Below are 17,003 nucleotides of genomic sequence, written 5' to 3'. Positions count from 1 at the left end.
AAGATATATTTACATATAACTATATTCCAGGGTAGAGGTGATGGTTCCACACGTGAATTAAAGATAAATTATTCTGGAACTAGAGGCCCAGCACATGATTGAAATCACATGAGGAGGCGCCCCACCTCCCACCATGTGAGAGGCAACCTGAGAGAGGCCCAGACCTAAGCCTGACTCGCGCAGCACCAGCCACCATGGGAGTCAGGCCAGACCAATGCCATGGGGAGCAGGGATCCGCACCTGACTTGCAGTGCCCCCTGTACTCCCTGCCTGTGTTCTCTCTGGGGCTGTCTGAGCCACAGCACCCCCTGATTCTGTCTCTGCTCCTGGCCCCTCACCTACGTGTGTGAGAAGATCAAGCACTGGATGAAATTATCATCTCATTCTCTGGAGGAGGCAGGACAGGGTCATATAAGGAATGAGCAGGAATGTGGGGAACTTTTACATCCTTTCAATGAAGAGTTCCTCCAAAAACATCAGGAACTGGCAAACAGGGAAGTAGGAAATGAAACATTATAGGAGAAGGCCAGGCACATGTACAAAGGCAAAGAAGCACTGATGATAGGTGGTAGGAATTTGTAGTTCCTACTGCAGCCTAAATAGCTATGTCTAAAAGGAAGTAAGAGAGAGGCATGGGCAAACCCATCAGTGCCATGGTTCATCAATGTGTTTAATCACCTGGCTTAGGAGATTCTGCCAGGTGCTCTGGGATACAGCCTTTGCGTTTAAACGGCTATAATTCCCCACAGTTGCTTCAGAAAGTTAGCCTGAGGCTAGTGGAACCATTAGCTATTTTCATTCTGTGCCTTCATTTGATACTCACTCCCACTGCCCTACTCTAGGTCCAAGTGACCACTCACCTAGAGGACTGCAATAGCGGCCTGCCTCACCTCCTCATTGCCGCTAGAATCATGTTCTAAAAGGTATGTTTGTTCCTCATTGCCCAACTTCAAAACCATTTATGGTTCCCTATTGCCCATTATAAAAGGACGTAATACACTAGGTTAGGAGAAGCTGGCCTAACCTACCTCTCCTGCTCTATCTGCTTCCAGCACAAATGTACATACAAGCCCTGCCAGCAATTCCTAAGGCCTCTGTTGAAATGTACTATGTTCCTTGCCTCTCCCAGCAAAAATATTAATAACATTTAGCATTTTGCTCCTATGAATTTATTTTAAAGAAATAATCGGAAATGCTAAAAGGTTTCTCTTGAGCCCCAAATTCCCACCTCACACCCTAGCTCCAGGTGTAAGGAACTGCTTGTAGGCCTCTTGTCTCTCTGCCTTTGCAAGTGGTCTCTCCCTGCCAGTGGTTTCCTGCTGGCTGATTCCCCCACCTCAATTTTCACTCTCTGTGTTTCATTCTTAAAGCATCTGCTCAAATGTCCTTCCCCTGGCAGGTCTGCATTTTGCTAAACAATTAGCTATTCCCTTCACCAGACTGTCTGAGCACCTTAACCATTATCACCGTCACACTCATCACGTTACATTACAATGGCTTGGAAGTTCATTGCTCTCCAAACCGGAAGGTCCCGGAAAACAAGAAGCATTTCTTATCTAACCGTGTGCTTTATCCTTAGCATTGAGCCCTCCACATGTGAGAACAAATTAATAAATGGCTTAATGAGAAGTAACAAAAGCTTAAACCAGGGGTGTTTTGAGAGCTGTTGCAGAGATAGATTAATTGGTTTGTTGGCTTTTGAATGGGAATGGGAAAGCTAAGAGAGGTGTCAAAGACAAGTTCAAGCCTACATGATGGTGAGGATGATCTTGCCACAAAAAAAAGTTGGAAACATAAAATGAGAGAGAGATTATAAGGGAGATGTTGACTAATTCAGCCTGGGGCTTGAGGAGAAGGAGAGGGAGAGTTCTTGGTTCCTGGCATAGATGAGTTAGACATACGGATCAGCTCAATCACCGCTCTCTGTAGGTTGGGAAACCTGAACCTTTCCATACTTTGCCTGCGATTCTCGTCTTGTAGCTCTTAAGCTGCTGAGATGCAATGTGGGTTGCTATTAGTCACTGTTTGACTACATGACAATCAATAGGTCTGTACCCAGTGTATTAAAGGGCTGAGTGTAGTGACTACAAACAGGAAGCAGCTGTACTTTCCTCCTACGACTGCCTTTCGGCATGTCAGATTCCCCTTTGCCCACACCTTCATGGCATTTCAGGCAGCATTTATAACATTCCAGTCATTTTCCACAACAACCAAAAGACTCAGTCTTATGTCAGGATTATGACTCACTTTCAGAGAGTGAAAGGTTCTGTTAAATTTGAAACTTTATTCTCACATCCCTTTCAAAGCTCTTTTTCCCTCCCCTAATGTGGGCTCAGGCCCAGTCTGTCTCTGGGCTCCGGGAGAGGAGAAGTGAGCATGGTCTGTTTGCTCCCCCTCTCTCTTCTTCACCACCTGCCCTGGCTTTTCTAGAGTCAAAGCAACAGAAGGAGTGTGGAGCCAAAGGGACAAATATTCTCTCTTAGGTGGTGCTGCTTATAGTTCTGTACTGGCTGTTCCTATTTACATGCCATCTGTATGTTCAGGGGTCAGCTTTCCTGCAGGATCTACTTGTGTGTTCCTCAGAGCCCCCTTATCACACTCTCCACTTAACTTCTTATGATACACACACACACACACACGCACATGGGTTTCATCAAAATGCCTAGAGCCTGGCTACTACCAGCACTTGCTGATAGAATATTCATATTTTCATGACACCAAGTGATGGGAGCAAAATCTTGCATTAATGCTGCTCATTCTTCCTACACAGGTGCCTCCATAAGCCCCCGAGGTCCCCGCCCCAAAATTTTGATGCCCCCTTCACTCAATAAAAAACAGCCTTCTTTGTCTCTGGGAGGTCATCCTGGTTATAAGAGAAATAAAGAGAGAGAGAAAAGCAACAAGTAGTCCATGCTCAGTTTTTGTTTTTTTTTTCAAAGTAGATTTGTGAAACTGATAGCAGAGACAGAGTGTGAAAGCTAACACTTTTCCTTGCAAGAACCAGGTTATTTTGCAAGAAAGAAAGACATTTAAAATTTTAAATGCATGATTTGGGGAATTGGGCAAGGAATAAAAAAGGCAAAGCACTGGAGGAGCTCAGGACATAAAGTTTATGCCATAAACACTAATTAGAATGAGCACTAGTGAGCTGGGTTACTGCACCCCAGGGGAGATAAAGATTCAGAGGGCTGGAAGAGGGAAGATGATAATGAAGGAGAATCTGACTAAGGAAGAGGTCAGTGAGGCCCAAGATGTGGATCTGAGTCTGGAGGAAGAACATTGGGCACCCAGAAATTGCCCAGCCTTTGCCAGAGCAAAGGCCTTGTGTTACTAGCACTATAGTTCCATATAGTTCCATCACGTTGTTCCATGGCCATTCTAAGAGCATCCAATGGATCACTGTACATCATTTGTGCTGAGAAATTCCATCAGGTGTTCTATTACCATCCAGGGAGAACCTACTAGCCACTGAAGACTACTTATCACCTGGTGACCATGCTTACATATTCAACTTCATATAAATCATTCTTTCCACTGGAAGGACAATCCACTCCTTCTAACTGTCCCTCTGACAGCTCAAGACACTTGAAAATCCCCAACACAGTGCCCTGGGATGTTGAGGTGGTAGTATCATTGTGGAAGGAGAAGCCACCAGACTCCAGATACGTGACTTACACTGATTCACCTCACCCAATACCCTTACCAGTCCACATGCCAAAACACCATGCATATGTTATTTATTTTTACTACAGCTTACCTAGGATAAAAATCATACTAATAGCAAAAATAAAACATGACAATTTTGGAAAGGCAGAATAAGCCAGAATAATTTTACATCCTATTAATCACAAGTTATCCACACCATCTGTCAAACCCCCTTTCTCAACTTGAACATGTGGAAAAGTGGGTGGGCTTACTATATTATTTACTAGAAACTATGTTATATCAAATAGGTTCCTGGTCTTATCAAAAAAGCAAAACAAAACAAAAACAAGAAAAAGGAGAATATAAAGAAATGGTATGGCTATGAAGAATTCAAGTCCACAAAAGAATTTAGGGTCCCTATATATGAATTAAGTCCACAAAATTAAGTTAAGTCCACAAAAGAATTTAGGGTCCCTATATATGAATTTGGTAATATTCAGTTTCCAAATTTAAATACCTGAAATTTACCAGATCATAGAAAATATCATTGTGCATTCTTTACTTCTCTAGAAATTCACAGGCAAGTATCTCATTCAACTTCAGAGAGGTTTTCCAGGTTTTCTGAAATGTATTTGTATTGATTAGTAAAGAAGCTATCAATGCTGACCTTGACAATTCCAAGTCACAACTCCTTCCTTGCATTGCTGGCCATATCAATAGGCTAAAGCATAGGTGGAAAACCTTCAATATTCAGTTAATCACTTACAGTCCTTGAGGAGTGACTATAGTTGATATATTCTACTCATGCCTATAGTTGAAAAGTACTTTTGTAGAATACAAGAAGAGATAGTACTCAAGAAAAACTTGTTTTCTCTGTTTTTTCAACATTTTAACAAACATTTACTAAGAACTCACATTGGCATGCTAGGAGCTAAAGACACAAAGATAAATGAGAAACAAGCCTTGCCTTTAGGGAGTTCATAATCTCTTTTATTTAGTGTATTTATATGGTGTTCTCTTTTTTTGTTATTCAGTTTAACTGACAAGTGGGTTGTGCATGTTAAACTTTGCATTCTTAGTTGTGTTGCTGTGTTTGAGGGGAAATCTTATTCTCCCTTTCTCTTTGTAGCTCTTCATATGAGTGCCAGAAGTCTATTTCTTTTTTGGTTCTGTCCCTCCCTCCACTTCAAATTTCTTCATACTCCTTTCTCTTCCTAATTGAGCTAAGTGAAGGTACATTTTATTCATTATATTTCCTAGATTTTTATGTCCCCTGATCTTAAATCTTATTTTTATACACACTTAATTTTTTTCTTTATTACTTATGTAGCCCTTATGTGATTTTATCCCTTTACTAGAGGCCCATTGCCTCTAATTAAAGGGATAAGAGATTTGTGCACTGGAGTGGGGAGAGGGGGTGCAGTGAGCAGTCCCTCAGCCCAGCCTACACCCTCTCGCAGGCCTCGTGAGTCTGGCTTCTGACTGAGCAGCACTCTCCCTGTGCATAGAACATCTGCCCCCTGGTGGTCAGTGCACATCATAGTGACCAGTTGTTCTGCTGTTTGATCAATTTTCATATTACCATTTTATTATATAGGATATGTCAGTAGAACTTGACAGGAAAACAAACCCTCTAGCTTCTGAGCTGACACCTTCTGCGATTTAGATAGAGATATAGGTCCTTAGATTTCACATATATATACTTAGATTATATATATTATGTATTATGTATAACTTGGAGGTTTTCATCTATATCTACATATAGATATGAATATAAGATATATATGCTTAGATTTTTGTTCCAAAATAAGTCCCTAGAAATACAATGATAATAATAAAAACCCATAAATAATAGAGGGATGATTATATTCATTTTCATTGTCTGATAGCAAAAATATCACTATGGTTTTCATTAAGCTTGACCTATTTCTTTTATATAATAGTACATAGGCTGGGATAAAGCAATTTAATATGAGAGCAATAAAAAAAATAATACCCTTAAAGGAAATCATGAAATGGGCAGATTAGTTCGAAGAAAAAAAAAAATTTGTGTACCTAGAAAATAACATCTGGAAAAAGCCTGGCTCAATCTCCATTCGACTTTATTTCATGCTTCTATATAGTTAACTCCCCAGTACAATGAAACCACGTCTTACAAGTGCATTAGGGACACCCTAGTTTGTGAAACTTCAAAAAGCTAAAATCAGCCAGATTATTCACTTCATTATTCATTCTGATTTTGAAACTCTTCATTATTGTCTCAGCCTTAGTCTTAACTCAATGTACTGAGTGAACACGTTATCAACTGGCTCCTTCTGAAACGTTGCCTCCCTCCAATTTACTCTATGAAGCCCCGGCCATGGTTGTAGATTCCTTCAGCTCCCTGTCTCTCTTCCCCTGCACACATGTCTGAGTCTCTCTGTGGGGACCTTCAGTCCTTTGTTCTGACAGCTGCCTTCTGTCTGTGTCCTGTGATGGGAGAAGTTTTGAAGCTCTTTGTCAAATGTCTGCATTTGGGCTCTAAGCCGAACGTTGATTGCGCTGCTACCTAGAGCATCTGTGTAGCTCAGATGTTCCCTGCCCCCTCCTTAACCCCCACCCTCACAATAGCCCTTACTGACGTCGTGCTCACCTCACACGGGGGGACTAAAGTAATGACATTCAGTCGACATTTTTGGAATACATACTCTGTGCTACCTAATCTGATAGTCATTTAGACACACAAAAAATGAAAAGACAGGAAACTAGTTTTCATTAATTAGCACACAGTGTAATAGGAGGAAAATGTGAGTAATCACAAAGAAGCTTTAATGCAACTTTAGAGACACATATAAACCTTAGCATAAAGGACTGAGGCGATTATTCATAAGGATGTTGGGGACAGATGGAGATTCTGAAAGATATCAGATAAAGAAAATAACATTTTACAAAAGGAACAGCAAGGAGGTAAGCAGCAGAGCTTCCTCCAAGAATTGGGTGAAACAAATGCTACGGAGAAGCAAGTAGGCTCAGAGACGTTATAAAAAGGCATCCGATGACGAGTATTAGAATTAGAATTAATACTCAGGTCTGACTCAGGAGTCCACACAACTGCCTCAGAGCAGAATGCAATTCACTGTCCATATTGCACACACATAAACACGTGGGATGCCTTCTCAATTTCCTGTCAGTATCTGTGCTGCCATGATATGTTCAACCTGATTTAAACTGGCTTCCTTCCCCACCACTCCACTGAAACTGTCCTGTGAAGGTCAGTCACTTCTCATCTTACTCATCATCTCTGCAGCTTTCAACTCCTTGAAATCATTTCTCCTCTTGCCTCCTATGACCCGTGATACTCCTGGTTTTCCTCTGATCTCAGTGGTTGCTCTTTTTCAGTCTCTTCCTAAGCGACTACCTTCTTCCTCCTTCACCTCCTCTAATGCCAGAGTACCCAGGTGTGGCTGTGTGCTTTTCTACTCTCTCTCTTCTCTTCCAAACCGAACTCATCCCTTCACGACGTTTTAAATAACTTCTATCATGCCTATCAAATTGACAGAGGAGGGGCTATAAGTGTAGAATCTGGAGCCAGGCTTCCTGGATTCTAAAACCAGCTCCACTGGCTAAATTAGGCTAAGTCAGTGGTGGGCAAACCACTTGCGAGCCACACGCGGCTCTTTGGCCCCTTGAGTGTTCTAACGCCACTTCTTCAAAATAGACTCACCCAGGCCAAAAACCTATTTCTGCGCATAGGCCGTGAAGTTTCAATCGTACTGTACATGCACACCCGCACGTGGTATTTGGTGGAAGAGCCACACTCAAGAGGCGAAAGAGCCGCATGTGGCTCCCGAGCTGTGGTTTACCAACCACTGGGCTAAGTGATCTTGGGATAGTGCTTAATTTCTCTGTACCTCACTTCTCTAATTTGAATATGGAGATGATTTTTTAATACATAACAATCCAATATCAAGTTTAACATGTCCAAACCTAAATTCTATATTCCCCTTAATAACCTATTCCTCCGCATGTCAATAAATGGCACCATCTTACACTCAGACGGTGAAATAAAATAAAATAAAAAATCTAAAACATCCTTGGTTCTTCCCCTTTACTGATTCCCAACAAGTCTCATCTGCCCTACTCCCACCTATATTCTAAATTGCCACCTTCATTTTTCTCTTTCCCACCCTAATCAAAGCTACAATCATCATCTCTTACTTGGACAATATTAGTAGCCTCCCAGATGATCTTATTATACTCATGCTTGCCATCCTACAATCTATTTCCCACACAGGAGTAAGAATTATCTATCTTAAAAGGCATGACTGCACACCACTCCTCTTCTTAAAACCTCCCAGTGACTTTCCACTAAACCTAAAATCCAGATGTTTGTGCCACACTCCCTGACTCATCACAATCCAGCCATTCCTGTGTTCCTTATACACACCACTTTCTACAATTCCTGAACCTTAGAGTTTCGGTGGGATGTTCTTACCCTGGCAGAGATATTTTACCACCGAATTTCTAGTGCTTACAGGAGTGCCTAGAACACAGAATGTGCTCAGCAAATACCTGTTTGATTGTTTGATCAATTGATTGATTGATGGGTCTTTAAAGACTATAAGTCAAGATTTAATTCATTTAATTTATAGTTTTAATTCTTTAGGGGAGCTTTCTGTGTAAACAAAACAAAACCTTAAAATGAAGTATTTTAAAATGTGTAGAATAATTTCTGTTACTTTTTTTTTTTTTGATTCTGCAGTTATAAGGACACATATTTGATCTAGGGATGTGTGTGGGTTTTGTTTTGTTTTAATAAATTAGGTAGCTAGTTATTATATTCTGAGATGACTCTGTCAAGTATAGAATTAGACCCAGGGTTTTAGATATAATTACTGTTTTCTAAAAACTAGGACAAGAGTAGAATCAGACCTCAGGGGTACAATGACACAGGGCACTGCCTCCTTGTGGCATTAACATTCCTAACACACGCCTGTCAACATTCCTAACAGCAAGCTGCAGAAACCATACAAATATTTACACAGAAATTTTTTAATCCACAAACTCCTTCCTGTAAAGACTTCTAAAAATTATTTTTTAAAATAATGCTTTAGATAAATTTTTTTTCCTGAATTTTACTAAATTTAAAAATCACATGAAAATAACTTTCCTAAAAACACAGAACTAATGCATTTGTTTGTATCCATGATCTTTTCTTTGCTTTTCTTACCCTGGTAAATGCTCCCCCAGAGGCTGACAAGTATCTAAAGATCCATAAAACATGAGTGTAAGAAGTATAATAAATCATTTGTCACTGGCATTTTAAAGATTTGGCCTTATTGAGTTTTAACTGATATGTTTTGCAGGTCCTCCTGCTGTTATATGGAAGCAATATAAGTTTAATATTTAGTTACTGCAAACTAAAGACACTATGTTTTACTGAAGTATGAAAACCTTGAAAGAAGTAATGTCCCTAAAATCATTAAGGCAAGACATTAAGCTATAAAATCTAGCAAAGTTTCTAATTAAAGTTAATCATAATTCTTTAAAAGTTCAAAATTTATTGGTGAAATCTTCACACTTCCACTTTATGGTCATCAGTTGTTTATATTCAAAGTTGCTATTACATTTAGTAGTACTAAAATCTTTCAAAAGAAAATTTCCAGACATACCAGTTATCTTAAAGTTACATATTATGCACCTTAATTATTTTTAAACAATATAAAAATTAAAATTCTACTACTCACGCATTTGAGATCCTTGCAGTTTTACTTAACCTCATAATACCAGAGGTATCCTGTTGAAAGCCATTTCTGACAGTAAAAACAATGTCTATGCAGAGACTCATAAACATGGATGATAAGTGAAATCATAAAGAAGAAACATACAGTGTATAGAAATTGTCTGAGGACAAAAATACTATCTCTATAGATTGCATCTACTGCCATAACCCTCACTAATGCACTTTCTTCATCAGGTTCAGAGGCAGGTAAAGTAATAGGTTCCTAAATAAAGCATGGACCCCTTACAAGATAAAATGGCTATGTAAATGTATTGCTGTAAAGTGTGCTTATGTTGCTCTCTCTTGGTGAAAACGTAGTACTGTTCAAATTGATTGCTACTGATTTTTAAAACTTTTTGTAAAGGTTTTGTTTTTTTGTTAAAAGAAAGTATTTTGATACAGCATTTCCAGTGCCATTTACACAAATTAAAATGCTAATTGCAAACCTTAGAACAGCTAGAACTGCTTTAAATAATTCTGAGTTTCTAAATTGATGTGAATTAAAAGCTAGTCAGAACACACATTCAAATGTTTTCATTTATAGACTCCAAGGAAATTTCATCTTGTAATAAACAAAGTACCAAAGAGAATGATTAGGAGGGTACTAAAAGAAATTCAGTTTTAAAACCTGATTTACTGAAAGAAAGGTAAAAATATTTATAGTCTCCTAAATACTCCCTCCATTTACATATTTGCAGAAACAAATTATGATCCATCTGAAAAGAAAATTCACTGAGTAGACATAATTGGTAGCAGAAGTCCAAACATGAAAATAAAAATATGTATGATTACAAATTTTAAAATCGGGACCAGGAGTTTACTAGAGTCAACTAGTATCAACTTGAAAGAGTTGACTGGGCACATAACTTTCCCAGCTCCTGTTTCAGTGACATAATTTTGATAATTGAAATCTGTCATGGTGGGAGTATTTACACTTTCATAAATTGGCAAGCAATATAAATCAGGGTGTGTGTGTGTGTGTGTGTGTGTGTGTGTGTGTGTGTGTGTGTTTGGGGGACTGGTTGTTAAACATTTACCAATGCCCCACTAGAAATGCCAAAGAGCATGTTAAAAACAAGACCTTTTTCTTCGATCAATGACTATTGATATGTAATTAACAAAGCTACAAAATTGTGATAAATATACTGAATGAAGGACTTCTCAAGGAAAGTCGTTGCATAGTAAACTTTTATAAGTAAAAATATTACTAAATTTAGCATAGTATCTTGAAACAAAGGAGCATCAATCCCATCTCTTTAATCCACTTACAAATAAAGTATATAGTATTTTATAGTGGAATGAAAACTATTCACAATTACCACTCCCTCATTTCCTCTCACCAAATCAAGAGTCTTTTCAGAAAGGCACTGGAGTCATAGTTTCAACCAGTTCTCTACAGTGGTCAAAGAGAGCTCAGTAAATCTTTGGGAAATATTTTACTTATTAGAATACTACACTCAATCAAAATGAAAAAAAAAATACTTTGCATGACTTTGTATTTAAATATGAGACTGGACAAAGTGAGATGCTTAGCAGCATGAATGAAGACATAAAAGATATAGACAAACATCTGACAAACACTTGAAAAGGATGTTTTATGAGTGAAGCCCCTCTTGTGTTTGTTGGGTTACACTCATCTTTGGATGCCAGGACTCAGGGACTTTTTTGAGCTTTTCCTTGAAAGACTTACTCATAATTCCAGAGAAATAACCTCAGGAAACAATATTTATGGTGTCTGAAACCTTCAAGCAGGGCCTCCCATCCAGAAGACATGAAAACTTAACTTCTGAAGTGTTACAGTTTTCTGCAGTTCACAAATGTCAAAGGCACTGAAATGAACTCATAATACGTGGTTGGATAGCTGGCATTTGCTTTAGGTACAATGTGAGGGGAAGATTATCAAGGGAAAGTTTGATTGATTATTATTCCAATTTTGCCTATGCCCCCAGGACCCACTTAAAGATTTTATATCTCAAGGTGACTATTTTATTGAAAAAGATATAACATTAATTAATTAATTATCACATATAAATAGTGGAAAGAGACTAATTGAGTGATAGTTCAGTTAGATAGTTCCAACAATGTCACTAGTAGTAACAACACAGCTGCACAATTGATAAACAATACCAGATATTGAGGGCAGAAAAAGAACCTTTTAAATTAATCTTTCCATGCATTTCCTTACAATGAAAACTAATAACAAAGGCATACTTTAAATGAATCAATGTTCGAAGAGATATAATTATTAAAGCAACAAGAGCTGTGTCTCTACATCATTAAAACCTCATAATAGAAAGATATCTGGTGATGTAAGATTGTTTCTAAATATTATTGACAGGATAGGAAGATCATTTTATCAGTAACAGAAAGAATTATACTGCAAAAAACAATCAATGAGAATGCAATTTTCAAGGTTACAAGTCTTTAAGTTGAAGATATATGAGAATCACTTTTAAATACAACATATAATCAGAACCTACTGCAAAACCACATAACGAAAATATTATTTTAAAAACACTAAGTCAAGAGGGTATTTAATAGAATAAAAACCTGACCTCTGATAAAGTGATTTTGAAGTTTCTCTATTTTAGGGAATGAAAATGAGACTTCATCTCAATGACAGCCACAAAAATGCACAAATCAATCTTCATATCCATCCTATCACTACTATCATTATTATCTCCATTTTACAGATAAAGGAAGTGGGAAAAAGATAGCAAGAAATTTATCCAAGGTTAGACCAGTGAGAAGAGATGAACCTGGGATTCAAAGACCAAAAGCTTAGCTCCTGAGTACAGGACCTTAGCAACTACACTGCACACCTCTCATCATTTGGATTAAATGAAAATTCAGGAGATCTTCCTAAAGAGAATATTTATCTTGAGGTTTTTTTTTCCTCCTCTGTCTTCCTTGTGCTCCTATTTATAGTCTACAATATTAAACATACATGTTTAATATTGTAAAATTCAGCCATTATACCTGAAGCCCATAAGGACCATTCCAGAGGTAGGCCCTCACATTATATAGAGGTGTTCCATGCTAACAGTAATAGAACATTTTGTAGCATTACTTATGTATACCTCTGTTATATATCCTTAGCACATTTCATTATAATTGTTTAGATGATATTATCCAGTTCTAGAATTTAAGCTCATGAAAAATGAGGATGTTATTCTATTAACAATAGGTCTCTCTTGTAACTAGCGCATTACTTACAGAGCCAGTACCCAGTATATGTTTGTCAACATGTAAGTTCATGCCATAGCCAAGCAAGCTGGACAGAAAACACATTTTTTACTAAATAAGATTTTTCATGACAATGAAAAAAATTTTAAAGAATCTTAAATTATCTCCTTGATTCCTCATAAAAAATAGGACAAAAAGTCTGAAGGGTTCTCCTTCAGATATGTCTCTTGAATCTGTATTGTCTCCACTCCACCTAAATGTAGGCCCCATCCTAACCTGCCTGCACTCCAGTCACAGTGTCCTAAAGTTAGAGGCAGAAATAGAATAGCGGGGATTAAATATAGTTATCCTATATAATAAAAGCCTAATATGCTAAGTGTCTGGTCATCTGGTTGGCCTTTCAATCAATAATATGCTAATGTTATGCTAAGGCTGCTCAATGGCTCGGTATGACGTGCACTGATCACCAGGGGGCAGATGCTCAGACCTATAGGTTAGCTTGCTGCTGGGATCCAGCCAATTGAGACTGAGCAAGATGGGCTGGACATACCTTGGAGCCCTCGTGTGGTCCCTCCCTGGCTGGCCAGCCTCCTGAACCCGTCCCTGGCCCTGATCGTGCACCCTGGCCTGCACCCTTTCGCAATCCTGGACCCCTTGAGGGATGTCGAAGAGCCAGTTTTGCTTGACCAGACCAACCAGTCCCTATGATGCACAGTGACCACCAGGGGGCAGACACTCAATGCAGGAGCTTCCCCTGGTAGTCAGTGAGCTCCCACAGGGAGAGCACAGCTCATCCAGAAGCCAGGCTCATGGCTGGTGAGTGCAGTGGTGGTGGTGGGAGCCTCTCTTGCCCCCTGCAACAGTGCTAAGGATGTCTGACTGCTGGCTTTCCGGACTGTGAGAAGGCACAGGCCAGGCTGAGGGCCCACCCCCCATGTGCATGAATTTCATGCACCGGGCCTCTAATATAAAATATTAACCACGCTTTGTTAACTATGATTGTTCCATTCTGATTAGAAAAAACACATTCTAACCTGAGAGTTGTACACCCAAAGACATGGGAGCTAACATTGGAATATAGTCCATCCTCCTTTTCTAAGAACTACCTACAACTATGGAAAGATTAACAACCTTATTATTGAAACAATTTGGTCCCAGAGGTGCCTGCCCTTTGCTCATCCTTTGCGATCCCCAGCCCACATTGAATGTAATCTGCAACCATTACACCTTGCCTACTTCCTTATGCCTATAATTTCTTCCTTCACATGTAATTTTTGTCCTTCTTCCCTATATAAATAGCTGGCTTGTAAGAGTGTCGAGGAGGGAGGGAGATTGCAAAGCAGATTGTCGTGGATGACCTGCTTCTCTTCCATACTGCTGCTATTATTGGATTAAACGCTTATATATGATTCAACTCTTTCTCTGCTTAATTGACTCAAGTAACAACAGGCATCCCAGACCCACTGGTTGTCTGGTTTCACTAAGTACTTTATGGCCACAAACCACTCTAAAGCCCAGACTTCCTCCCCCTTCCATAGAGCCAACACAACCAACTCTACAAAATGCAGGCACCATCTCCTTACCTAATATTAAAAATGTTCACATATTCCACAGTATAAAGGGTAAAATCCAAACCCTTAAGCATGGCATCTAAGGATTTGGCAATTTGACACTAACCTGTCTCTTCATCCACTCAACCCCCAAACCCATGGTTAGCCATGATGAGCTTCTCTGTTTCCCAGGTCAGGCCCTCTCATTTCTGATATGCCCTGTGTCTAGATCACTCTTGTTTGCTGTGGAAATCTTGCTCACGCTTCAAGACCCAACTCAACTGCTCTCTTGTGACAACTCTTCCCAATATTTATACACAGGATACTCATGATTACTATACTCCTGTAATCTCCTTGTCACTCCATTGCACCACTTGTCTGCATTAGTATTACCTAGTAGTGTTTATGTATCTCTCTACCTGCAATATGAGCTTTTTATACCCCAGAACACAATTTAGCAGTCCTTGGAAGGTCTTGTGTGGTTTGTGGTGGCTACCAATATGCATCAAGAACAAAACCAGGAATAGTCAATTAAAATATTTCCTTTATTATAATTTTTCCCTACACCTTCTTGTTTCACAAAAGGCATGTGTATAGTAATTCCCTGATGTTTATATTTAGCATTTCCTCAGAACAAATACTCAAAGGATTGTTCCTTACAGATTGTTTCATTGCCCTTTCTATCTAATGTCTATTCAAAGATTTTGATGGTTAGAACTTTTTTGGAATCCAACCACTACACTGACCCTTTGTCCAGAAATTACATTACAAATGGAATAAAAGAGATAGCAAGGCCAGTAAATGTGTGATGGAAGAACCTGGAGCATGCTCAGAACCCCATATTGGCTTGGTAGTATTCAATTCTAAAATGTATCAAGAGTTGTATTTCTGTGGGCATGGTAGAGAAAGGTCTTGTATGGAAATAAAAATAAGAATAAACACTTATTGAGAGGCACTTGCCAGGCTCAGAACTTCACATAGGGCTATCCCAATGAATTCTATTACAACAAGCAGGAATATGAGGCTCAGAGTCATTTTCCTCTGGGGATTGAAACCCAGGTCATCTAGCATCAGAGGCCATTGTTTTAATCATTATCTTTTTGGGGAATAACAAGATGTAGGTGTGTTATTTGATTTTTATCTAAAATTCCTGGCTGAGCCGGGACCGGTTTGGCTCAATGGATAGAGCGTCGGCTTGGGGACTGAAAGGTCCTGGGTTCGATTCCGGTCAAGGGCATGTGCCTTGGTTGCGGGCATATCCCCGGTAGGGGGTGTGCAAGAGGCAGCTGATCGATGACTCTCTCTCATCGATGTTTCTAACTATCTCTCTTCCTTCCTCTCTGTACAAAATCAATAAAATATATTTAAAAAATAATAATAAAAATAAAAAAATAAAATAAAATTTCTGGCTGGGTGAATAAATTTTAACTTCATGATCTTGAGACTGATTTTAGTGGATACACAGAAGGCTCTTATTGAAAGAGGTGAACACCTGTAACAAGTTTTCTTAGTCTCATTATTACGGAACCTGAAACCCAATGACAACCACCAGACTTAGAATCCCAAAGTAGAGTCTTCTGGTCATCCATGAAACATTTGTAAGTATGAGTAAATGACAATGCTTTACTACAGAGATTAGTGATTCCTATTTTTCTCACAACGTAACTATCACATAGACAACATTGTTATTCATGTTTTGAAAACAAACACCCTATCCCTCCCTGGTAGTACATAGCAGAACTCACATCCTCTGCTTCCTATTACACAGTACTTTCTATTACATAAAAAAAAATTAAACAGTAAAGTAGATGAAAGGTAACAAATTAAGGAAAATAATAGTAACCCAATCTTTGTAAGAAGCTTTACTTTATTTACTCAAAGCCTTGGGATTACTTGGGTAAAGTGTTGTGTACTATGGAATCTTAAAAAAACAAATATCTAATCCCCCTATAATAATTAAGTACCTAGGTCAGATCTACAATCTGTTGTGGGAATTTTAACCATATATAGAAAGAAGCAAGATCAATATTAAGGCATTTCTAGTCTAGAGTGGGTTTCTCATGGTTAACCAGGGTATACATGAGATTCTGAGTAGCCACAGAATTTAGAAAAGTCATAACCTGCTAATTACCTGCTTCTCAGAGAAATAGGACACCATTACTATCAGCCAAAGTGCTAAAAACATAAAATACAATGTTAGTCCCAAAGTGTAAATAATAATGCAAAAGTAGAACCTGCCTTTGCTCTTTCTATGCATCTATGATAAGAACTCAATGTTTTCATTAAAACAATCAAAACAGGCAATGTGGGGAAAGTGGAATGAATGAGATCAATGTAGAAACTTAGAAATGGTCAGGAAAAAAATTAGAAAGCAAATAGAAGAACTCATTGGCTCAGAGACCTAAGGCTAAAATATATAATCAAGCTCATTTCTGAGGAAACTACTTATTCTGTATTTATAGTAAATGTTAATAGCAACAAGTCTAGTGCTTCAGTTTAGGAAGAGTTAAAGACATAATGGAATTATCTAAATTTGCTTATTTTAAAAAATGCCTTCAATTTCTTCCTCAAAGTTTTCCTTTGTACTTTTCCCATTATGATGTAGAACATTTACTGAACAAACACCAATCTGAGCTAAAATGATATTAGGTATTGATGATCTACCTATTTTTGCAGCCCAAGGACTAAGTAATTTTCGGCATTCACATTTTCATCATTTTAATGAAATTGAGGCAATATGTTGAAATGGTATTTTCTTAGATTGTATTAAAGTTTCTATACTCTAGATTTTTTCACATGCAGTATGTCAAATATTTTTCCTGTAAATCATATATATTATAAACATGCAGATATATTCATAT

General features: G+C 38.4%; 1 long non-coding RNA gene across 1 annotated transcript; it reads left to right on the top strand.

The window, feature by feature from the left end:
- The first annotated feature begins 7,300 nt into the window (after nucleotides 1-7,300).
- LOC118723387 lies at nucleotides 7,301-11,732 on the top strand. Its single transcript, XR_004989249.2, has 3 exons — nucleotides 7,301-7,502; nucleotides 10,684-10,689; nucleotides 11,721-11,732. It is a non-coding gene; the product is annotated as an uncharacterized LOC118723387 (long non-coding RNA).
- Nucleotides 11,733-17,003: the final 5,271 nt, after the last annotated feature.

Source organism: Pipistrellus kuhlii, unplaced genomic scaffold (genome assembly GCF_014108245.1).
Source record: "Pipistrellus kuhlii isolate mPipKuh1 unplaced genomic scaffold, mPipKuh1.p scaffold_m20_p_2, whole genome shotgun sequence".
Lineage (NCBI taxonomy): Eukaryota > Metazoa > Chordata > Mammalia > Chiroptera > Vespertilionidae > Pipistrellus > Pipistrellus kuhlii.
The sequence above is the reverse complement of the archived record's forward strand: the minus strand, read 5'-3'. Positions and strand labels throughout refer to the sequence as shown.